Source organism: Arvicanthis niloticus, chromosome X, assembly GCF_011762505.2.
Source record: "Arvicanthis niloticus isolate mArvNil1 chromosome X, mArvNil1.pat.X, whole genome shotgun sequence".
NCBI lineage: Eukaryota > Metazoa > Chordata > Mammalia > Rodentia > Muridae > Arvicanthis > Arvicanthis niloticus.
Window position 1 is genome coordinate 57,185,991 of NC_047679.1, and position 24,259 is coordinate 57,210,249.

At 42.8% G+C, this 24,259-nt stretch overlaps 1 protein-coding gene and 1 long non-coding RNA gene across 3 annotated transcripts in view; both read right to left on the reverse strand.

Annotated features, from left to right (window-relative positions):
* Slc16a2 (solute carrier family 16 member 2) overlaps positions 1-24,259 on the reverse strand; it is a 110,688-nt gene that overhangs the window by 85,301 nt on the left and 1,128 nt on the right. The window lies entirely within an intron of this gene.
* Positions 3,425-5,561, reverse strand: LOC143435450 (uncharacterized). Its single transcript, XR_013105770.1, has 3 exons — positions 5,489-5,561; positions 4,943-5,001; positions 3,425-4,209 (listed from the first exon to the last, which is right to left on the reverse strand). It is a non-coding gene; the product is annotated as an uncharacterized LOC143435450 (long non-coding RNA).

Sequence of the window (24,259 nt, forward strand, 5' to 3'; positions counted from 1 at the left end):
GGACTGGAAGTTCTCTTACCAAGATTTTTTTTTAAGCCTTCGAAGTTCATGTGCTTTAACCACAGAGCCCACAGAAACTCAATCCAGAGGGACAGAAAAGAACTGGCCAAGTAAGAGGGGGGCTGCTATCTTTGGTTTTCTACAGCATTCTCTCTTCACTCTAGGCCTGCGTTAGTTAATAGTGTTATAGATAGGACTTTAAAATAGAGACATTTTATAAAATTTTTGCACTGAGGAACAAGGATTTTATTCTCTCATGACCAAGGAATCCAAGATCTCCATAAGCCTACTGACTCCAACCACCACCTAAGCCCAGGGAAACATTTCTTGAGAGAGGGTTTCACTATGTAGCCTAGGCTGGCTTCAAGCTCACAACCTTTTTGCCCCGACCTCTGTGGTGCTGCCATCACAGATGTGCGCCTACACACTCAGAGCAACATACATGTTATGGGGCATCAAAGTAGAGGGGACAAGACATGAACCTGGGTGTTTTTGCCTTTAAGTCAAGGACATAAAACCCTATCAGCCACCCCATTGGCACTGTTGGAGGCACTGGCTTCTCTAAAATTAGTTTGGTTTCAATTGAACAGTCATATCCATTTATCCCACCAGTGAGAGTCCAGTTTCATCTGATAACAAGATGAAGGCTTCTGGTTTTTTTCCCTGGAGACAGGGGGTAGAGTGGTATTTTTTGATACAGGAGTACAGATAAGACTCATTCATGAACTACAAAGATGGAAGTTTCATAAGCAACCATTCAGTTCAGCATATAGAGACTCAGACCCAGAAACAAAATGGAAATACTCAAAGTTACAATATACATTAGTGGCAGGCTCAGCCTCCTACATCAGCCAGTGCTATTTCCACTGGCCTTTGGGTCTGTCAAGTCTTCATTTATTCTGTCGTTATTCATTTCACAAATATTTATGTCCTCTGTGCTAGGCTCTGGGGCTTGTAATGGGGAAGTACATAATTTCTCAATAGGAATGGCTTAGGGAGAGCAAGTTGGTTGAATGAAGGTGATTAGAGGTCTTGTCTTAATGCTTGTTGGCATAGCAAGTGCATGAGTTTTACTTAGATCATGTACTCATTAGTTGTGGTTTTGGGAGACGCTAAAGTTCCTGAAGCTAGATTTTGATGCCACCATTGATGGAAAAAGGTTAGATCTTTCTGGTAGCCTGTAGTGTCCTGTTGTAAGGCAAAGATCATCTCTTTATCCAGGAGGGCTGAGGGGTGAGGCTTGGAGGAGTGGGTTTGGATGAAGGGTGATGGTTGTGGCCAGGAGAAGTGTTAGGCAAAGGAAAAATCCTCATAACAAAACAGCTGCCAAGCTAAAGAGTTCCCCACAACAGGATGAATCAAGACCTTTCCAGTCAGAGAAACCACAGACTTCTGACACTGAGCCAGTTGTGGCAGGTGACCTAGTTAGAGGGGTGTGTGGCTAAAGAAGTCAAGGTTCTGAAAAACCCAGTAGATCTTGCAGAACAGAACAAGAGAGAAACAAAGAGGAGATCATGAAATGTCCAGTTATTTATGCCCTTAGAAACCCACGTATGATCAGAAAAGTAGCTGCTAGTTGTATCTAAGGTATCTAGAGTGCAGTGGAGCCAGCATGAGCTGAGATGTGATCCACTAAAGCCAATGCAATCAGGCGAGAGTAGATCTAATTACTTTGGGGGTTCTATTTCGAGCCTTTGCAGGTAAATAAGTACTTTCTTTAAGAGCAGATTCACAATGAGATGGAGAGAGAAGCATGAGTGTAGAGAAGGAGCATCACTCATTAGATTCCCCCTCCCCCCATCCTACAACTTGAATAATTGAATTACCACTATTTAGTTAGAGTGGGAGGCTCCCAGTCTAATCTGGTCATTGTGTAGGTGAGGAAACTGAAGCATAGGAGAGGAGTAAGGGCTTGGTCTATAATCACATAGCAAGTGAACATGACATTGATGAAGTGAGAACCCAGGTCTAATGACAGTTAGTGCCTCATCCACAGTCCCCTCTTCTGCTCACCACCAAGCACACCTCAATGTACACAAATGAAAAATTCCCAACAAGTCAATTATGCCTTGCTTCCCACCAGCCATCTTTCCATTCTATTTCCTCTTTGCCCCTACAGAACAGAGGGCCAGGGATCTGAGAAGTTTTGCAGATTTGAGCAGGGTAAAGCACAGTGCTTGGAGGGTGATAAGTACAGCTAACATAGGACATGAAGAAACAACTCCCGGGGGTTGTCTCAATACCTAGCTAATTGACGTTTGAGGCATTTTTTTCAAACATGTCATTATCCTTGTACTTAAGGCAGCTGCCGGCGATAATACAGTGGGAACCAGGCCAAAATTCCCTGAGATAAACAAACAGACATTTAGTGTCAGCCTGAGCTTTGGGTAACCTGCTCCCACTAGACATTGCATCTTTCTCAGCACAAAAGCTGTCTCCTAGCAGTCACATAGCTCTGGGTAGATCTCTACCAATAGACACACTTGAAACCTTGCAACCTGCTTTGTTTTGTAAAAAAGGGGCACCACATCTTTCTCTTCCCCAAACCCTTTGTCTCTGGAAAAACTGAGGCACATGGTCTAGGAATGTCCACCAGCCCAGCAAGAGATCAGCTCCAGGGATCAAACTTAAGGATTCAGAGTCCTAAGATATGGTCTGATGTGGTTTTGCCATTAGAATACTCAGTTATGTAAACATGGGGAAACAAGTAATTGATCAAACAAGATGAGGAAATGTAATATGAGTATTCTATGCAAAGAGGGGACCAATGAGAACCAGGGCACATGTGATCTGCTCTTACTTTCCACTTCTTACAGGTCACAGCCTCCATGAACCTCAGTTTTCTCAACTAGGAAACAATCAAAATACTCAATTTGATAAATAGATCTCTTTTATCAGAATCACCCAGTGTGTGTGTGTGTGTGTGTGTGTGTGTGTGTGTGTGTGTGTGTAGTAGTAGTAGTAGTAGTAGCAGCAGCAGCAGCAGCAGCAGCAGCAGCAGTAGTAGTAGTAGTTGGAACTGAACCCAGAATCTTGCACATACTAAGCAAGTGGTATGCCTTGAGTCACATCCTTAGCAAGTTGTGCATTTCTAAAATTTCAATACAGGATCTAAGTTGTCCATGTAAGCCTTGAATGTGTAATCTTTCTGCCTCAGCCTCCCCGATAGCTGGGGTTACAGATCTGAGGCACCAGATCCAGGGTCAAAATTATTTAAAATATTGAGTTGAAGGCTGTACTTCACCAATTCTGATTCAGTGAGTTTATCTTTAACTACAGAGAAACTGTATTTTTAACAGTTTCTAGATGATTCTACTGGTGAGCTGAAGTTGCCACTAGGGACTTTATGTTATGTTCCTACCATCTATGAATCTGAGGTAAGTTTGGAATACATACTTAACTATGGTTATCAACATCACCATCCCTTTCTTTCTTCCTTTCTTTCTTTCTTCCTTCCTTTCTTTCTTTCCTTCCTTCTTTTCTTTCTTCCTTCCCTCTTTTCTTTCTTTCTTTCTTTCTTTCTTTCTTTCTTTCTTTCTTTCTTCCTTTCTTCCTTTCTTCCTTTCTTCCTTTCTTCCTTTCTTTCTTTCTTTCTTTCTTTCTTTCTTTCTTTCTTTCTTTCTTTCTTTCTTTCTTTCTTTCTTTTCTTCAGAGTCTCACTACGTACCTCTGGCTGTCCTGGAACTCACTATGTAGATCAGGTTGGCCTCAAGTTCACAGAGGTCTATCTGTCTCTGCCTCCTGAGTGCTGGGATCAAAGGCATGCACCACTACTCCTGGGTCCATTTTTTCCCATGTAACTACCATCATATGACTCAGGCCTGAATATTTTATAAAAGGAGCTGGCAGGCCCCTTTGAAAACTCACAAAGACTGAAAAGAAATATGTGGTCAGATTCACAGGCCACAACTAAGGTTTCTTGCATGCTAAATAACCTTTTATTGGAATAAAGCAATAACAACTTCATGTAGGAAGAGAAGGGCAAAAGCTTACTGAGGGGTGGCACAGGAAGAGGCATTCAGTGACATGTTAGGGCAGGGCCGGGTGGGGAGGAATGTGTTCTTTGTTGCAAACAGTTAGGTAACTCTGTCATTCTGTCATCCTCTTCCTCACCTGGGCCTTGGGCCAAAATCTGCACTTCTGACAACAAGAAAATAGGCTGAGTTCTTCTCTTGGGCATGACTTGAAGCAGGAGGCTTAGGCCAGAGGCTGGGGGAGAATCAGATCAGTCACAGTGTCTTAGAGTTCCAAGTTCAAAAGTTCTTTCCTCAAACATAATATTCTTTTGCTGTACGTTTACTTAACCAAGTAGGGTATCTGTGTATGAGGTAAGCAAGCTCTAATCACCATTCCCTGAATAATTAAGTGGCACAGTCTGCTAGAACTCAGGATGCTAGCTGCCTGCTTCAGATTCTAGCTGCCTGCCTGCTCAGAGTGTTATTGGACTGGTGAGAGAGGAACTTGTCTTGCTTGCTTGCTTTTTTTCCTGAAGGGGAATAATGCAGAGGACTGATTTAGTTTGTATCTGGAAACTGGAGGTGGGAAGGCCAGGCTTCCAGCGGAAGGACAGGACAGATGTGTGGGAACTCTGTCCTGCCTAGCTGCACCTGGAAAACTGAAGAGGCAGATGGTGCTTTGGGAATTCCAGCCTTGGTCAGAGGATCATTGAGAGTACAGCTCTCCCCTGGAGCTCAGAAACCTGATCAGCCCCAAGGGAAAGAGAGGAAGAAAGAATACTTGGCCCCCACAATTCCAATCAAAATTCATAGACAGGGCAAGGAAAGAGGACAGTCATTTGTCAGGTGTCCAGGAGCAAAGTAAGTCTTGGGGCTTCCTGTGGGATTCCTTAGGGGGTATGGCTAGCAGTCAAAGCAAAAGCCAAAATCTCCTCCCTTGGTTGCTAAGAACAACAATTTGTAAAACAAATCCAAACATATCATACCTTTAAAGTAGCCTTGCAAATAAGGCCCGACACCGTGGATCTGGCTTTGATTATGGTGCCTAGAATGAAAGACAAGAACGACTACAGTACCCCCCCTTTTTTTTTTCAAGCCACATTATCTCATCTTTGCCCCTCACTTCTACACACACTTAGCAAGTACTTAAGACTATAGTGCATTGTGTTAGGTGTGAGACTCACTCTGATTCTCCTTCAGGAAATCTTTTGTCAACTGTTAGCTGCTGTTATCAGCTATGGTCTTACTTGACTCAAGTGTGGTATTTGCATCTCTTTGTTCACACAGGCTTGCAACTTAATCCTCTATCTCCCCTTGACCCTCTTGCAACATAACACCTAGCAAAATATGCTGTAGTTAGTGAAATGAGTCCTCTTGAGGAAACTCAAACCAAATAAAGCAGACAGAAAGGTTAACACACATGGGGCTGAGGGAAAAGCTCAGTTGATAAAGTGCTTGCTGCACAAGCATGAGGACTCCATAAGTTTGAATCCCCAGAAATCACATGAAAAGCCAAGTGTGGTGATACACACCTGTAATAATCGTAGCACTGAGGAAGTGAAGACAGGCAGATACCTAGAGTTCTCATGCCAGCTCAGGTCCCATTGACAGACCCTGTTCCCTAAAAAACAAAGTGGACAGCTCCTGAGGAATGATGAGGTTGACTTCTGGCCTGTGTGTGTGTGTGTACATGCAACTGCATACAAATCAGTTCACACATAAGAAGAAATGCAGTGCATAGTCGGTATCTCTTTGATCTAATGCTTAACTTTTATTGTGTTTACTGCCTTGTTTTATTTTATTCCTTAAGACTGATCGTTATCTGAAAATCAAATCCAGATTGTTTACCTCCCAAAGGCTTTCAGATAAACTTCCTACCCACTTCAATGTGCACACAAACACACACAACTAGAACTCACCATTTATTATCTGTCACTTCTCTGAGGTCAGTTTCCTTACCTACAATAATGGGCTAATAATAACATCATGAGACAAGCCCAATTTTCCAAATATCTGTCTTGATTTGCATAGACCCAGGGTTGGCACCACTCATATAGGTGAAACAAGAAAGCCTTTCTGTGCATAAAAACCTGGCAAATTTTGCTTCTGGGAAAGGAAAAAGAATCCTGCGATTCTTTGTCACAGAGATTACAGAAGCAGATGGTTGCCTAGTCTACAGATAACGGGGCAGGGGGACAGGACATGAGCTAGGCTGGGCAGATTTGCATTCTTGTATATATAAAAGGGCAGGCAGGGAGCAGAACAGAGTCCCAACAGCCGCTCCTCCTGAGAGAGGAGCTCATCAAGGCTCATCAAACATTTCCCAGCCATTTTCTCATCCGATCTTCAAAACACACAACACAAATCTAAATAAATGTTTTGATATACCTTTTCTTTTCATCTAAACTCTTTCAAACCTTTAAACATGGGTTAGGTGCTTTGGGTCTGTACAAAGGATCCATGAGCAAAGGCACCATTTGCTTTTGCCAAGCCTGAGGACCTGAGTTTGAGCCCCAGGACTCATATTGTGGAAGAAGAGAAAAACAAACAAACAAACAAAGCAAAAACAAACCTAAAAAACCAACAACTTCTGAAAGTTCTAATCTCCATGCCTACTTGCCACAAAAAAAAAATATGAAAAATACCCTGATTTTTACCAATGAGGCAATTAATGTTCAGGGTAGTAAAGTGCAGAGGGTAGCCATAAAACTTCCAGACAGTGGCAGAACTCAGATTTTTGACATGTATACATGGATGGGCATGTACATGCACACACATGTGTGTGGAGGTCTAAGGTAGATACAGGTGTTTTCTATTGCTCCCCACTTACTTATTGAGGCAGGGACTCTTGCTGGACCTGGACCTTCTGGGTAGTCTAACTAGTTGGCTTGAACCAGGGATCTCCTGGGACATGCAGAAGTGAGGAAACTGAGTCAGTCCTAGAGCAATTCAGACTAATCTTATTAGGAGACATTCCCTGGGTCAACTGGTGTAGATGCATTACACGCAGGGAGTCCCAAATGGGCAGAGAAGAATAACAGGAGAACACAGTCAAATAACTTTAAGGCTGCTGGGGTTAATAGGGACGGATTATCATAGAGCTGGCCGACCTCTACAAGGTCAAAGCTGCGAAAGGCTTTATGAGTTATTTGAAAGCTGGGAGCTGTGGCTCAGTAGTAGAGTATGTGCCCAGCATGCTTAAAACTCTGGGTTTTAGTCCCTAGTGCTGGAGGGAGTAATATCTAGAAGCATATACTGCTATTCACAGAGGAGCAACTTAGACTTGACTCATCAGAGTCAACAGTACTGGGTTTGAATCCTTTAATGCAAGTGCTAGTACTGGACCTTAGATAAATGACCTAATATTTCTGATCCTTAGTAGCTTTATGTGGAAAATACTGGAGTGAGTACTAGCCCCCTACAGAGTTATTCTGAAGATTAAGTGAGATAATCTGTGGAAAAATTTTTAGCATAATGCCTGGCATGCCGTAGGCTATCAATAACTTCTTTTAGTCAAGAAGTTGTAGTTGATTTGAAAATCAAATCCAGATTGTTTACCTCATTCTGCTGTTATTAGCCATTTTACTTTGACCAAGCCACTGGTAATTATTTCTTGGAGTGTATTTACAGGGTTAGTGTAAGGCCTCCCTCAATAATACAATTTATTTATGTAAACATCCAGTTTGATGTTAGGCACACAGTAAATACCCAGTAAATACTGGCTGACTCCAAACTGGAGTATCTCTAGGACAGAAAACTAGAATAGTTCCTCCTAACTGTTGCTATGGCACCCCATAGTCTTGCCTCATCCTTTGTACAGCAAAATGAAAACTCAAGCAGGTTCAGTCTGTTCGGATGAGAACTAATGTTTTGATGGTTTTGCTTCATTGTTACGGGGCTACCCCTCAACTACAGATCAAACAATCCAGGGAAAATGAGGTAGCTACCTATCTTCTGGGGAGAGACACATTCTTAGTCCCCACCCCTAACTCTGTTAGGACATCTATTACCATTTCTCTTGCCTTGAAGTCCAGTGTGATGGGGCAGGAATAAGGGTCTAGGGGAGAGAGGTGTCATGTCTCCTATGTCAGTCTAGGGAAATTTCAGCATACGTCTGCCCTAAATCCTGTGAAGATTTTTAGTGGATCTCTACTCTAGATCAAGGTTTGTCTTTAAGACAAATAACATCTTTAGGCCGAGGGATGAGAAGGATGGCATCAAGTGATATTTCAAAGCTCTCGTTGCTTAACAGCATCCTTCAGAGAAACAGCTCCAAGGGAACCAGCCATCGGTTAAATATTCCCCTGGCACCCAAGCCTCGTCTTTTCAGGCACTTCGAAGTGACTTAAGAAGCTTCTTTTTGCACTTGCCAAGTACCCATTGTTTGTAAAAACCTTTAAGAAATCGCTGGGCTTTCACTTCAATGCATATGGATTGGCATCTGACACCCAATCAGGATTACTGTGACTGTTGCTAGTCAACCCTTTACCATTGCCAAACAAGTGGTGGAAGTGTATAAATCTTATTACCCATGCTCTGGTTTCCCCACATGTAAAATAAGGCAGTGGACTATGTGACTGCTGTCCTGGAATTGAGTGGGCAATTCAGTGAAGCAGGGGTGAGGACTGGCTATCTTGCATGTGCTCACATGCACATGTACTCATCCACTCTTACTATATTCATGTACACACACATCATCACACATATCACACACATACACACCCATAACAACACAAAGTTAGATACGCTCACAGTCTCACGTACTTTCATACAAATTTAACCCAGACACATAATAAACAACCCCTCCCCTTGCACACAAACAAACACACATACATTTCTCAAGGCACCCTGTGAAGAGCCTTTATGGTGCTCTTTTTCTCAGACAGCTATAACAAACACACCCTGTTTCTAGAATGGACACACATTTTGGGTTACCTGTGACAATCCTGTTTTATGCCTAGTGTTGTAGAAAAATATTAATAGTGTTCTCTTCCATCCTCAAAAGCATTCTGGTTTTGATAATAAGTGATACTCTAACCCTACCTAAACCCATATCACCATAGACTCAGGCCTGTTCCTTTCCTGGGAGATTACCTTATTATTGCTCGCTTTAATATTTCAACCTCCCCAAAAAGCAATGCAATGTGTGGGTCCACATCCCGCAGATTGTGGGAAGGATGGGATCCTCTATAACCAACCAAAATTCTAGTTGGCCTCAAAATGGGGTCTCAGCTTCCTTGTTTTGGGTCTGACAATTACAGATTCTGCACTTATATGCTTTCTTTTCCTAATCTTCAACAGTCTCTCTCTCTCTCTCTCTCTCTCTCTCTCTCTCTCTCTCTCTCTCTCTCTCTCTCTCTCTTCTCTTTTCTTTCCTTCCTCTTAAAGTACTATGCTCTGATGGTGCCAAGCTCTCTGAAGCAAATCTACTTACTCTATGGTACCATATCCCCATACCTTATTCTAGGTACCATATCCCCATACCTTAAGCTCAGAGATTTATGGAATAAGAAGTGACCAAAGGGGGACACAGGAGGGATGATGAACAGGAGGAAGAGGAGAAGAGGGATGTGAAATTCAATTTCCTTTAGGCCTAATTTCTTTTAGCTTCAGAGCATTTGGGCCAGTGACTATTTCTGTGGGTGGATTAACTGTGTTTTGAAAAATACTCTGAAAATGTTGTCAGCTATTTGCAACCATGGCTATAAATACATTATGCGGGAAGGAGCTGTAGTGCTGCTATTCATGGAGCAACTGGACAGGACCCATGCTCTCCAGACATGTGGATACCACACAGGGAGGTCTGAATTTTAGCAGCAGCTGTGCTAACGTGCAAACAAGATGGAGGCCAGGAAGAGGCCCCAGCAAGGGCAAAAGAGACACTGGCAGGATGAAGTTGGGGAATTTAGAAAGAGTGTCTTTTTCAGACTCCTAGAAGACCAGTCTAGAGAGAAGATGAATGCTGTGGTCTGCTCCTTCATTTCACAGCTAGAAGGCTGTTCGTATGTGCACACTTTTTGAGAGTATACATTTATAATGGTCCATGTCATGAGTTCAAGCTTAAAATCAGACAAATGTATGCATAATTTCTTACATAGATGGAGTTGCTTATACATGCATACACAGTGGGTAAATGTCTCAGTCCACATATACATGCATGACCACACATGCAAATCTGCAGGTTTGCTTATTAATATGACCATAATGATAATTCATGTGGAATGTTCAAAGTAGTTTCTAAAGGGTTATCACATTAATTCTATCATTTGAACTGTATCACACAGCTGAGAGGCAGGGATTATAACCTCCACTGCTGTCTTTTCTGCAGAGAAGGAAAGTGAAATTCAGACTTGGCCAAGGCTATGGATCAGGTAAACAGTAAAGCCAGGGCTCTAAAACTGTCTACTTAGTGTTAAATCTTAGGCCTCATAGAATGCAGAGAAGTGAGACAAAGGGGAGTTAAACTTTGGGATCGTCATTGTGTGCTCTCATCTCAAGGCATCTTTTATTTCAAAGCTCAGACTAAGTCAATGAAAAAGAAGAGGGCCTCAAGGCCAGCGCTGGCCTCAGTTGAGCCATGGCCTGGAATGTAGCCTTGAGGTTTCTATTCCTGTCTGGAGTACCAGCCAAGTCCACTCATGAGACATAGGTGAGCCACAACATTCTTTAACAGTGTTCATTGGTGATAATCTGGAAGCCATAGGTAGTTTTTTCAAGTTAGAGGCTGGAACAATAGATTTGTTTCCTTCTTATTCTCTCCCATGGCTGTGTGTGTATCTATCTTTCCCTTTCTACAAGGCGTAGACTCACAACATCTGGTCTGACCGGTTCCACCTGAGCCTTCCATGTTTGAGATGCTTTATGAAAAGGGCAGATGGCACAGGCCTGAATGTGAGTGATGCCATCCCCAGGGAGATGGCAAATGAAGGTCTCTATATCTCTCTTACCTATAAAACCTTCTCTCTCCATCTCTTTAGTTAGCAGGCCTATGGAAATTTTAACTTGAGCTATTCTTTCCATGGGCAAAATGTGGGTCAAAGAAAAAAAAAAGCCCCCAAGCCATTTTGGTTCTTGAAGCACAAAACTGTCTTATGGTTCACCACTTGGGTGGTTAGAACCTGCTGACGCACAGAGCATTATAGAAGCTGATAATGACATCAAAGTTTCTGACTTGAAGCCACTGGAATAGTCAGAGCTGGGAGACTCTTGCTCCACTCATCACCAAGAGGCAGAGGATCCTAACCATTCGTCTCTTTCATTCCAACTATACACCAGAATTTTAACTTGATAATATTTAGAGCTTCCTGCCAGGATTGTTTTATTGAGACTTCCAGGTATATGTTCTCACCTGCTCTCAGAAGATAATAATCCTTCCAAGTACTGTGTGGGAGGTTCCAACCAGCAAAGAGTCTGTGAGGCTTGGCAAGATAAGCTAGTAGGAACAGGATACAGAAGTCCCTGCTATGTATAGAATTGCTTGGGGGGAGAACTGCTCTGGGTAGTCATGTAGACCACACATAGTTATTGATTCTTTCCAGAACTTAGGAGTGTATGGACTAGTATAACTATTGTGGGATAACTCCAAATGTGAATTGATAATCTTAGGTATCAATAAGTTAAGACCACCTCCAAATAAGAAAAGTATATATTTACCAATTGAACTCTGTCATCTTGCAGCATTTAACAGTCTAAAAATAGTTCTTAGGGACTCTGAAGGTCCTAATCTAGTACTCAACATGAGAGTAGCCTATGTGGTATCTTAACAATGCACCCAACTCCCAATTCTTGACTATAATTGGGCTAACTTGGAATCACATTTGCTTTCAGGCCCTAGTATGTAGATTATTAGATAGATGCCAAGAGCAGCAAACATGTATGTAGCTCCTGCTGTGTGTCAGATACTGTTCTAAACCAGTTTATAAGCTCGTGTCGTAACCATATATCATAAGTGATTTTCTTATTTTCCCTTTACAAACAAAGAAATAACAGTACAGAGATGTTAAATACCTTGTGTGTGGACAAACAGCTAGTGTATAGTGTTAATCCAAACAGTTTGTCTGAACATCAGTGCTGATTGAAGCTGACTCTATGACAGGATCCATACACATAAAACACAAACTTCTTTTAAATAATAAAACCACTCTGGTATCTGGAAAGCTATCTTCATTTTTATTTTTTTTTGATTTATTGATTTTGTTTTATGTGTATTAGTATTTTGCCTATACATATGCCTATGCACCATGAGTGTATCCAGTGCCACTGTCTTGGAACTGGAGTTACAGTAGGTTGTGAGCCACCATGTGGGTGCTGGGAATTGAGCCCAAGATCTTCTGCAAGAGTAACAAGTGCTCTTAACCACTGAGCTATTTCTTTAGTCTCTAGAAAGCAGTCTTAGAGTGGAGATTATTCAGGAAAGATTTCCTATGATGTTAACTCAGTATGCCATAATTGGTTCTAGCAAATACTAGCTGTGCTTTGAGGTGTGATCTTACTTGCACAAGTATATACACATGCATACACACATAATTCTCTTTTCATCTCTCTTTAAAAATTATCACATCTCTATCTATCTATCTATCTATCTATCTATCTATCTATCTATCTATCTATCTATTTATCATCTATCTGCATGAGTTCACATGCCCTTATGTCACAGTCTGTGTGATGTCAAAGGATAACTCACTAAAAATCAGTTCTCTCCTGCCACTCTGCAGTTCCTGAGGATGGAACTTAAGATATCTGGGCTTGGTGGCAAGTGAGTTTACCTGCTAAATCATCTTACCATCTATCTTTGCCTCACTTGAGGGAATTCTTCAAGGATATAGGATTGAAGCTATGGATAGCTACTATCTCTGAAAGCTGTCTTTCCTCAAGCCTGTGAGGCTATGTTTCCATTTTCAAAGAAGCTCTCTCGTTCACCTCTTTGCCATTCCTCATCACCATCATGCCCAAGGTCTCCTTGTGGAACTATTCATTGGTCCAAATTTTTCATTTCAGAATGAGAGAAATTGAAGTCCAGAAAGGAAACGGGACTTAGCAAGGTCACAAAGAACTTACTCAAGAACTCCCTTTTCTCCTCCTCTCCTCTTTTCTCTTCTCATCTCCCTCCCCACCTCTTCTCCTCCACTCCTTTCCCCTACTCCCCTCTCCTTGCTGATGACAGTATTTTCTGAATTCCAGCCACAAAGTGTCAGTTCCATCTAAATCTTTCCTTCTGTAACTCTTGTTTTGATTCCCTTAGTGGCTCAACTCCTGGTTGCTTCTTTTCCCCTATTGCATACCGTGCTTCTTACCCATATGCTTAAACTTCAGATGGTACCAGGGTTAGCGAAATTTCTATGGAGCTTCCAGAAAACATGTGCATTTCCTCGCCCGTGAAGCACGGAATTGGAAGCCCTGGGTTAGAATTACTGTCTACTCTCATTTGCCTCCAGTCTTCTGTCTATTTTCTGCCCCTAGAAAAGAGGATCAGGAATTCTACACAGCCTTTCCATACAGTGAACTTTCCCCTAATAGACACAAAATCATATGAATTGTTTTATTTCCCAGATCCCATCAATATAGTACTTGATGTGACTAAAGACACTGGCAGAAGATGCGCTTAAACAGTTTCCTTTAACTGTTCTATGAATTTAAAAAATGGAGATGTTAAGTACAATGTACCTAGTAAGAGATGACTGTTGCAACTCAACAGACTTCTTTCTGCTGAGGTTCACAGGATCTGGACACCACACACCTAGGCTGAGAGCTTCTGCTACTATGCTCTTCTTGGCCTCAGAATGCTTAGAAAAAAAATGTCTAGGTTGCTGACATAGAAAAGCAGGTGGTGTGGCCCAGGCTACTGTGCCACAGGCCATTTTCAGGCATCTCATTTTGTGGCCTGATGCCCAGACATCCCCCCACCCCATGCCTTTCTCTCCAAAAGTCCTTAGTATTTTTTCTTCTCCTACCCTTCCACCCCACCCTAACCCATCTGCTGTGTAAGGCCTAATGGGGAACAGTGACTCACTGGATTCCCAGAAGGGGAAAACCCACCCCAAAACAAAACAACAAAAAACAGAATCTGAGACACAACCAAATAGTCTAATGTTTTTGTTGTCGTTCTGGATTTTAGTTTTGTTTGAGACAAAGTAGTACTATTCAGGCCAACCTGACTTTGAATTCCTGATCCTCCTGCCTCTGTTTCCAAGTGCTAGGATTATAGGCCTGCACCACAATACCTGGTTACAAATTGTCTAATTCTCAACTCCTATACTGTTGATTTGCCCAGTTTCCATGAAGCTAAACCCTATGTCGAGTTCCAACCCTACCAGCAAGTTTCCCCTGATTCTTCTCTCTTTGCCCATATCACCACAAGAAAGTGATAACAACATTCAATTCAATACAACACACATTTTTTCCTATCTAGCAATAACCACAGTTATTTTGAATGTTGTATTTTTCAAAGAAATTGTAAACTTCTTAAGGGACACTGCTCTGGCTCATATGGAGGTCACTCCAGCACACAGTAAAGACCTATTCTCTTGGATTAAACCCGCTTTCATGCAATTGGAGGAAAATGGATGGGGAAGGCTCATGAGCCAGGAAAGAACTCACACTTAATCAGATGCTTAGTAGGTGCCAAACTGTGTGTTAGATATTGAACATGTGTTGTTTCATATCAGTGATGATGTTATTTTATGTCTTAGAAAACTAATAAAATTTCCAAGAAATTGAAAGCTTTGTCTGGGAACCATATGATAAGTAAGGTATCTCCATCTAATGCTGCTTCATCCTAAACCCATATGGAAATATTGAAGACAGTTGAATGTCCATCAGTAAGACATTGATTAAATAATTTATGATATACCCATTTGAAAATATGATGTGTCTTCAACAAAGAATGAGGGCTTGCTTTATGGACTTAATGTATAACTAATACCCACGATACTTTGAAGTTTGAAGGCAAGTTAGAAGACAATGTGGGTTATGTTCCATCATTTGCACTTCAAAGGTAGGGTATGCATTTGAATGATGGCAAGAAACAGAATATTTCTGGAAGGATACCCTAGAAAGTGCTGAGAGCCTTGGGGAGAAACAGGAGAGAGAAACAGGAGGGAGAGAGAGAGAGAGAGAGAGAATTTTCAACACTATACATTTTGAATTTTATCTCCATGTATTTCCACAAAGTAATATTTGAGGATTGACTTTGGGAAAGTTCAGGATAAGTAGGGAAGCATAATGCCAGTGATTGAGCAGAGAAGTGTGGAGCATGGCAGCAACTCACCACCTTCACTCATTTTTCAACCCCCTTTCAAAGCAACCTCCACTACAAATGGATTAGTTAAGGACACGCCTTTCCACACATAGCTTAATTATAGACCTGTAAGATGGGAACTCCCCGCCCCCCATCTTTCCATACTTACCTCAATCTCTTGGTTGGGTGCAGATTGTGGACAGACCCCAGGACCTTTGTATATGCTAGGCAAATGTTCTGCCATCAACCTATAACTTTAGGCCTTTAGCCCACATATTTGAATAGCTAAAAGTAAGGGTGCTTACTTGTGGTATATTTAAAATTCTTGTCTTAAAGAAGGACTTGTGGCTTACATTTTGTGACAAGCAATTAAAGAAAAGTGTACCAGGCATGGTGGCATGTGCTTATAATCCCAACACCTGATGTCTGAGGCTGGAGGATCATCATGAGTTCAAGGACAGCCTGGGCTATAGAGTAAGGCCCTTGTCTCAAAGTAACAAGATAAAGCCATTTCCTCAGTCAACTAACTGGCCTTAATGGAGGCTTCCTAAGTGGTCACTGAAATTCATGCCCGAAACTACTACTGTAGTCCTCCTTTGTGACCTCAGCTCTCTGGGGCCATCCTGTTTAAAACACAAGGAAACTAGACTACTCCAGAGCTGAATACAAAGGAGTAAGTCTCCTTATAAACTTAATGTCCCCTGACTCAGACCTTCTGACCCTAAATATCCCTTTCCTTCTTCCTTACTATCTGCAAGAGGACAAGACTCTGTGACAGTCTCCCTGGAGGAAGTGACACCCAAACTCCATCGACCATCTGCCCCCCGCCCCCCACCGGACCTAGCAATTCTTACTGAAAAATTCTTCCCTTGACAGAGTGAAGTTTGTGAGCTCTTGACAAGTGCTGTAAATATTTCCACATGTCTTGTTTCCTTGAATGTATATGACCTGGGATCTGGTACCTCCTCTGCTTGGGCTCTCCTTGGGCCAAGGAAGAAAGTAAACACAACCAGGCCAGTCTTTAGCTTTAGGACATCAGACCAAACTGCAGAAGAATCCAGAGAGGAGATGGTGAAGAGATGGAGTAGAGAGTGAGAGGACAGGAAGAGATCTTTAGAGACACATTTAGACAAAGTATAGTGACTTCATTTCTAGGGCCTGAGCAAGGATCATCATAATAACGACGACGATGACCATAATTTGCAAAGACCTTTTATAAACACACAGTCATGTCCCACCCTGACAGAGCTATCAAATTAAATACTACTTGCTGAGGACGGCTTTGTGGTCTTTGTATGTGGGACTGCTGAATCCTAGAAAGGTTATGTGATTTGTTCAAGAATAAAGAACAAAGAAGTGACAAATTGTCTAACGCTTTTTGGACTTTAAGAATTATGATTCTTTGCACAGACACTCTGGGTACAGTGAGATGGGTAGTGAGAAGATGATGTCCTGTATCACAAGACTGCCCAACCTTTGTTTACTAAACCCCATCTTTCTTTCTCATAAGGATCCCTAGAAGACACAGGAAGGAGAAAACTCCAAAGTAGTGTCTCAAGGTAACTGCTCCCACCACTGTGCTGTGTGTTAAGTCAGGGCCAAAAACCAGGAGTTCTAGGATTAGACTGTTGACATCTAAATTCTAGCTTTTGCCACATGAACCTGAACATGATATTTCTGTGCCTTGATTTATCTACAAAATGTAAGAAGTGGTGGTAACTACATGATTAGACTGTTGAGAATTCAAACAAATTGGTACTTGAAAGTGTTCAGGATGGTACTTTCCATAGAACTAATTGCTGTTAAGTAAATGTTGCTTGTCACAACTGTGCTACTACTATTAGGGTGCTCAACAGAAGTATGGCACTAATGGTCAAAGAAATCCCACTGTGAAATGTAGCAAAGGCAGCCACGCTAGGCTCTATACTCCATACTGCCCCACCCCCCACCCCCGTCGCCCCAGTGGCGGAGAGAACTGGCAGGGAGTTATCTCCAGTCTTCTATCCAATTCTCTCATACCTGCATGATTGACATGGACCATAAGCAGAAGAATCTTTTTGTTTGTGAGCTCAGTAGCCTGAACAAGCAGCTAAAATCACCTCAATCTCATAGACACCATGTTTGAAGGAACTCTACTAATAGGCCAGATAGACATTATCTATCCCTCTATACACACAAACACACAGGTCTGAACACGTGGGTGCATGTGCATACCACTTCAGCTGGGGTAAAATGGTAGGTGTGTAGATCCCCAGGATAAGGTAGGCAAAGAACCTGTGTGAGGACTGGTTATCTAGCAAGGTCCATTTTCCTTGTTTCTGACCCAGCTCATAGAAACAGGAAAGCAACTAACCAAGGAACTACCTTTTCCTCTCTCTGCCCTCCCTTTTTTTCCTTTTTATTCTTGAAGGTTTGAGTATCTGTTTCCTTCCTTCCCTGATCTCCCTGCAACCAACTGTGCATTTTTTTTTTGCTGGTACAAAGAAAGATGATAGGAGCATAACGTGGTGTGAACCAGAACCCTGAAGCTAAACCCAGTCTAGAGTTCTGGGGGCCTAGGAGATGCACAACACTGATGGGGAGGATTTAAGGAAGAAAAAATCAAGATTTCTTGATTTGTATTAGACTCAACCATAATAATACCTCTTGGGCTGGGTGCTTAGGTCTAGGAAATGAAGAGGTATGGCAATGGCCAAGTGGGTTTCATAACAGCTATTCTACCACAAAAATCTAGAGGTGGTTTCTATACCCTTGAGTCACTGTTCACTCAGAGTGGAAAGCAAGAGAGGGGAGAAAGGGAAAAAGAGAGGACTCAGTATATGTGTGTGTGTGTGTGTGTGTGTGTGTGTGTGTGTGTGTGTGTGTGATCTTGAGACTGCAGATAGATTTGAACTTGTGTAACATGCTAAACAATTTTTTAACTGAGAAGTGGAGAGCAAGAGAAGAGGGAGAACAGTGTGGGGAGGAAGGAAGATGGCATATCTAGCAAATGTGATTTAAAAAAAAAAAAAAAGACACACTGAGGAGTGAGGGGAGCTGAGCCAATGTTGTTGGGACAGCCAATCTCGCACTTTCCTCTTATCAACCCTACAAACTTGAAAGTAGAGAACAGAGAAGGACAGGACTGCTAAGATGAAGAGGTTACACGCCACATTCTCCACCCACAAGTAGATGTTGAGTTCTTTCATATAGGCAGGGAATGCACCCATCTTCAGAGCAGGTCCTTTAATACCACTGAAGCCAGAGATGTCCCTTAGATCCTTTATTACCACTGAAGCCAGAGATGTCTGCAATGACCACAGCTCCCTTCTCAGCAACATTTGAATACTAGGTAGCATGCAGAATAGGAGGGAATGTGAATATAGAGTGGAATTTGTGATAAATGTTTCCTAGTCTCATAACTGGGGAGTAGCAAATGGATCTGGACCAAGAAATATCACCCAGCCAGGCTGACCACACTCTCCATCCTCTTGACCTAGCATGTTTTCTAGGCTGGATACTTTGTATCTCTGTCACATTAAATTTAACTCCGTAGAAAGATAAGGGAAGACTTCTTTCCGATGGAATATTCACAACACATGAATGATGGTATACATGTGTGCACACACATGCATGTTTTAAGAACAAGGCCTTGCTGCCACATGAGGTTTTGCATGCTTGTAATCTGAGTAGTCAGGGGGGTAGAGGCAGGAGGATCACTGCAAGTTTGAGGGCAGCTTGTTTTAAGTAGTGAGTCCATGTCTCAAAAGGTAATCAATCAAACAAAAAGTAAACAAAACAAGTCCTTTTCTCTAGGGTTGACACACTCAATCCGAAGTGAGAGTTCAAGAAATGACACTTCATCATGCACACAATCTAACACAAACAAACAATCAAAGAAATTCTTTTAACACACAATAAAACAAAGCAAACCCATGACATTTGGTTGTTGGGAGGAGCGGGGCACCCTCCTGAGAAACTGGACTTCTCAAAAGGTGGAGACAGCATCTCTTACATACTTCTGCAAATGTTGATAGTTTAGCTGCTTGCTTATTCTTCACAAAAATGTTGCCAAATGACCAGAAAATAAAAATCCAGTGTAAAAGGAAAGCACTCCATGCCTGGTGCCTCATTAGGCACTCTCAGCCAAACCAAGAGTAAAGCCAAAGTTGACCAGGGATGTCAGGCATGTATCTCTGCCTTCTCCAAGGCTCTCCAAGTATCCCCAAGCCAGCTACAAAGATGCCCTCTCTGAAGCCCCCCAAGTGGGAAGCTCTGTATCACATTCAGAAATCTTGGTTTCCACTTTAGCCTGAAGTAACCAAACCAAACCAAACCAAATCAAACCAAACCAACCAACCAACCAACCAAACAAACAACAAAAAAACCCCAAAGGTCACAGGGACCATGCATTTATGAGAAATGAGAGCAAGCTGTAGGAAATTAAATTTTATGAGAGGGGCCCAGGGCTGGAGAGTTGGCTCTGTGGTTTAAAGCACTTCTTGTTGTTGCAAAGAGCCCAAACTCTATTCGCAGCACCCACATGGAGGCTCAGCACCTCCTGGGGCACCAGGCACACATGTGATGCACAGATGCATACGCAGGCAAAACACTTACACACAAAATAATAAAAGTAAATCTAGTTGTTTTTTTTTTTAAGAGAGGGGTCCAAGCTGAGGCCCAAGGGAGTGCTTTCAGTTTAATACTTTTGAGGAACAGATTTGAATACTGGGAAAGAGCATCATACAGACTAGCAGCACGCCAAGTTGAGAATTCTTTTCAAAATCAAGTTCTCTGAAGAGCAGAACACTGTGGGGAAAATATGTGTCGGCTCAGAGTTGCTCTTACATACTGAACAAAATAGAGCTGGTCTTTTTAAAGGTGCACAAATTTTATAGCCCCATAGTCTTTAAAAAAAAAAAAAAACAGATAAAGTAGAAAAATGGTGTGCACGTGGTTTTCTTCACTTTCCTAATATACTCCCAACTCCCCTAACTGCCCCTTCAGGAAGCTTAACAAATTTTTGTTTGCATGTCAAAACTTATGCTAGGTGAATAGTATAATGTTGGGGTTAGAAAATTCACACAGTTAGCTTTCTTGATTTATAGATAGGTAATTGAGGTACAGAGCCAGTTGAGATCACAAGTTTTATAACTCCTAGCTGCTATCACTGAGATCACCAGTTTGTGTGTGTGTGTGGGGGGTGTTCAGATTTGGCCTGAGGTCTCACTCTTTTTAGATTTAGAGTAAGTTTCACTCTCCGATAGCACTAGGAGGAGAAATTGAGGCAAGAAGAAGAGGAGTTGTTTACAGTGAGCACTTGAGGCCAGTGAGACAAGGCTCCAGGCAACTCAGCTATCAGCTCCAACAAGCATTTTCTTGTTTGGTTTTCCAGTGCCGCAGCCTCTCATCCTCATACTTTCTAGCATGAAGCATGGTCACAGATTGGGACCCACTTTGATTGGAGAGGAGGCAGAGGAATGATTTGAAAGATGTCTAGCCATTGGCCCTGTAGCCTAAAGCACCAACATGATCTTGCTCTGCTGGACAGCAGGCAAAAGCCTTCAGCCAAAGTCAGGGGATTGACAGATGTTTACTCAAAAGATACCTCAATTTCAAAGTCAACAATTTCTTAGTAAACCCAATGAGACACTGAAGCAACACTGTGATGAGGAGAAAGACAGCTGGCTTGTTTCTGCCCCTACTCAAGCCAGTAGTGGGCCTTCCTTACTATTGTCCACTTTGTTTAGTAGTGAGAGCCCGAGCCTTGCCTCCCTCAGGAATTTCCAAGGACTGTACCTCTAAACTCCCCCAATAAAAGGACCTCTCATCATGTATGGCTCCGCAGTAAACTGGAAATCAAGGCTGAAAGAGCAAGGACTTACTCTGAAGCACTTTAAAATAGACTTTAGTTTGGATCCAATGTTAGCAACTCTGGCTAAATCTGCCTTACCTGCTGAACTTAAATCCCAACCTTGCCTCTACTTAGGGTTTGAAGAGTGAGCTAAGGCTAGCAACCAATACAGTCTTGCTCCTATTTCCCATTATAAGGCTCAGCTATTGTCCCAAGAAACCATGCTTGATTTATATATCCCACAAATGGTCTGGCTGCCTCCTGTCCTATCTGATGTCTTTTGTGGGCTGGAGAGATCCCCAATTTTCTGTGATTTCTACAGAAGTCTACACTCCTTTCTCTCTTGTTCTTTCTTTCACCCTTTATTCCCCCAGCCTACACCTCAGTTATTTGTTTCACTCTCAAGAATGCTTTACCCATCCGTCCTTCCAGACCTAGCTCCTCAAAGGAGCTGAAGAAAGGACACAAACACCAGAACCTCGAAGCCACAGTATTCACAAAGGTTACCTGCTCTAGGACAGCCCAAACTCTACTTTCCTTCTATCTGTTTCTTGACCTGTGCCAGAGAGCCCCTGTTTGGAATTGTCTCATAGACATTACCTTTCTCTGGGACTGTCACTACTGTAGAACCTTAGACCTATTAAGCCATTACGCATACCTTCATGGCTATGACAGTATTAGGCCTAACACAAAACCATTTCGGTTGCAGAGTACCTCCAAATACAAATTAATAGATCGTTAGGAATGAATGTCATGTAAAACATCAAGAAAATGTGAGAATCATATTAATAGAAATAAACAAGGTACCAACTTCCTTAAGTGTCCCCCCAGACTGGTTATTGGGCAAATGCTGGCTCATAAAGACAATAGCAAAATACAAAGTTTTTCCCATCTTTTGATATTCCAGGGCTATGACACAGATGACCATGAAATTTGAATAGACTGAAGAAATTGTTTGCAGGCAAAGATGTCAAAACTTATGCTAGGTGAATAGTATAATGTTGGGGTTAGAAAATTCACACAGTTAGCTTTCTTGATTTATAGATAGGTAATTGAGGTACAGAGCCAGTTGAGATCACAAGTTTTATAACTCCTAGCTGCTATCACTGAGATCACCAGTTTGTGTGTGTGTGTGGGGGGTGTTCAGATTTGGCCTGAGGTCTCACTCTTTTTAGATTTAGAGTAAGTTTCACTCTCCGATAGCACTAGGAGGAGGAATTGGGGCAAGAAGAAGAGGAGTTGTTGACACAGCTCAAAATCAAGATCTAAACTGTGACTTGGGCAAAAGTATGGTGGCACATGCTTATAATCCTAGCACTTGGAAATTTCAGGCAGGAGGACTATGACAAATATAAAGCTACTGTGGGTTACCCAACAAATTCTAGGCCACCTAAGGCTACGTGGCAAGAGCCTGCCCCAAAAGACAAGTCAGTAAACAGTAGCTTCAGAAATCCAAGGGTCGCAAGAAAGGTAATTCTGAGGATGAAATGTTTCTGTAAAATATTTACAAGAATGTAGTAGGGTGTTACTGATTTCCAAAATAAAAACTGAGGCATTCTGCAAAGGCTCAGTATCAAAAATAACTTCAGTGAAATCATGATATACCACAACAAGGACTCGAGCCAAAGTATTCTCAGACCCTTGGGACATCCCAGATTTCTTTCTGTCTCTTCCTGACCTATACTCTCCATAGTTGAAGCCAGTAACTCTAGCTCCTTAGTGGATCTAGTCTGCGTTGGCATACACACTAACCACACCTCTGCAAAGACCACAGCACCACCGCCCCCTCCAGCTGCACTGTGAGGTATTGACCGGAAAGTCCCTGCCAGCCCTCCCCCTGAGTCTCCTATGATCACCTACTTTGAAGTCTGTTCCCCAGCAGTGAACCTCTTCCTGGTAAAATAGTGGTTTTTCCAAGTTTTATTGCATGCTCCTAAGGCCCCAGCGCTAGGCCTGATCGCATCGCATAAATACAGGGGCCTAATTTCAGCTTAGACTCTACTGCTTCCTTTTAAATTTCGCCTAAACTTTGCCACTGACCCTGAAGGCCACTAGCCTGCCTTCAACCACAAGGCAACTCTCAGCAGGTGCCCACTCCCAACCCCTCAGTAACCAAGGCAACATTCTGAGGGCCTAGCCTGGCTGCTTTCCCAAGAGCCCCTAATCTGCATCAAAGCAGGAAAAAGGTGGTCCCAGGGAGCATAGAAGCAGCCTTCTACCCAGAAGTTGTCCCATAGAGTCCAGGGACCCCTCCGCTCCAGTACCGAGTAGCCTAGGTTGTTATGGACTGCCATTTATAGCCACAAGTACACTCGAGATTTTTTTCAAGTGGGCCCTGTACACTGCAGCTGTGCCAATGGGTCACAAGGTCTGAGGCATAAGAGTCCCAAAAGCCCCTTCTGCCAGACAGCCCAGAAAAGCTGCAAACACCGCACCTCCTTGATTGAAGGCTGTGGAGGGGTATGTGTAAAAGTAATCCACAAGTGGGCATCCTAGAATTCAAGGTTTCTATTTTATTTGATAATCCAAAAGTCCCCTCTTTTGGAGACTGGCAAGAGAGGACCCCCTGAACTCCAGGGGAACACTATGTTTTCCACTTTTTCCAAGTAGGGAACTTGAGGAGATGGCGTGCACATTTCTGGCTATCCTGACAGCTCAGAGGGGGAGCCAGATTTTCATGAAAGGATATCTCAAGCTCCCAGCTAGGTCCAAAAACCTCTCATCAGAACAGCTGAGGGCCTTCTTTTGCAGAGCGAACAGCCTGAGTTTCCAGAGGTCACTGGAGGGTCTCCATGCTAGGGAGTCTGCACACAGCCACATCCCTGTAAGGCAGGGGCTATGTGTGTCTCCAACCCTGCCTAGTCTTAGGGATGACCAAGTCAGTCCCAAGCCAAAGCTGGAGTGACGGGTCAACATTCTAACTTCAGGGAGAAAAAAGCTCCCCCCCCAACGGATAACAGAGGTGTGGGACTCCAGAGAGAGCGCAGCTGAGGTGCGGACTAAGTCGCAGGGCCCATTCTGTATCCCGCCTCCCTGCCTCCTTTGGGGCTCGGCTTCCAGTGCACAGCGAGCCTCTTGCTCCCCGGAACGGCAGGCGACCGCACGGCCTGGCTGGGCTGTACCCAGAGCAGGCAGAGACGCGCGCACACCCCCCACCCCCCGCACGCCTCCCTTTCTCTCCTGCCGACACACACGCCTGCCATGTGTTGACTCTGAGCGACGAATCATCAGGAT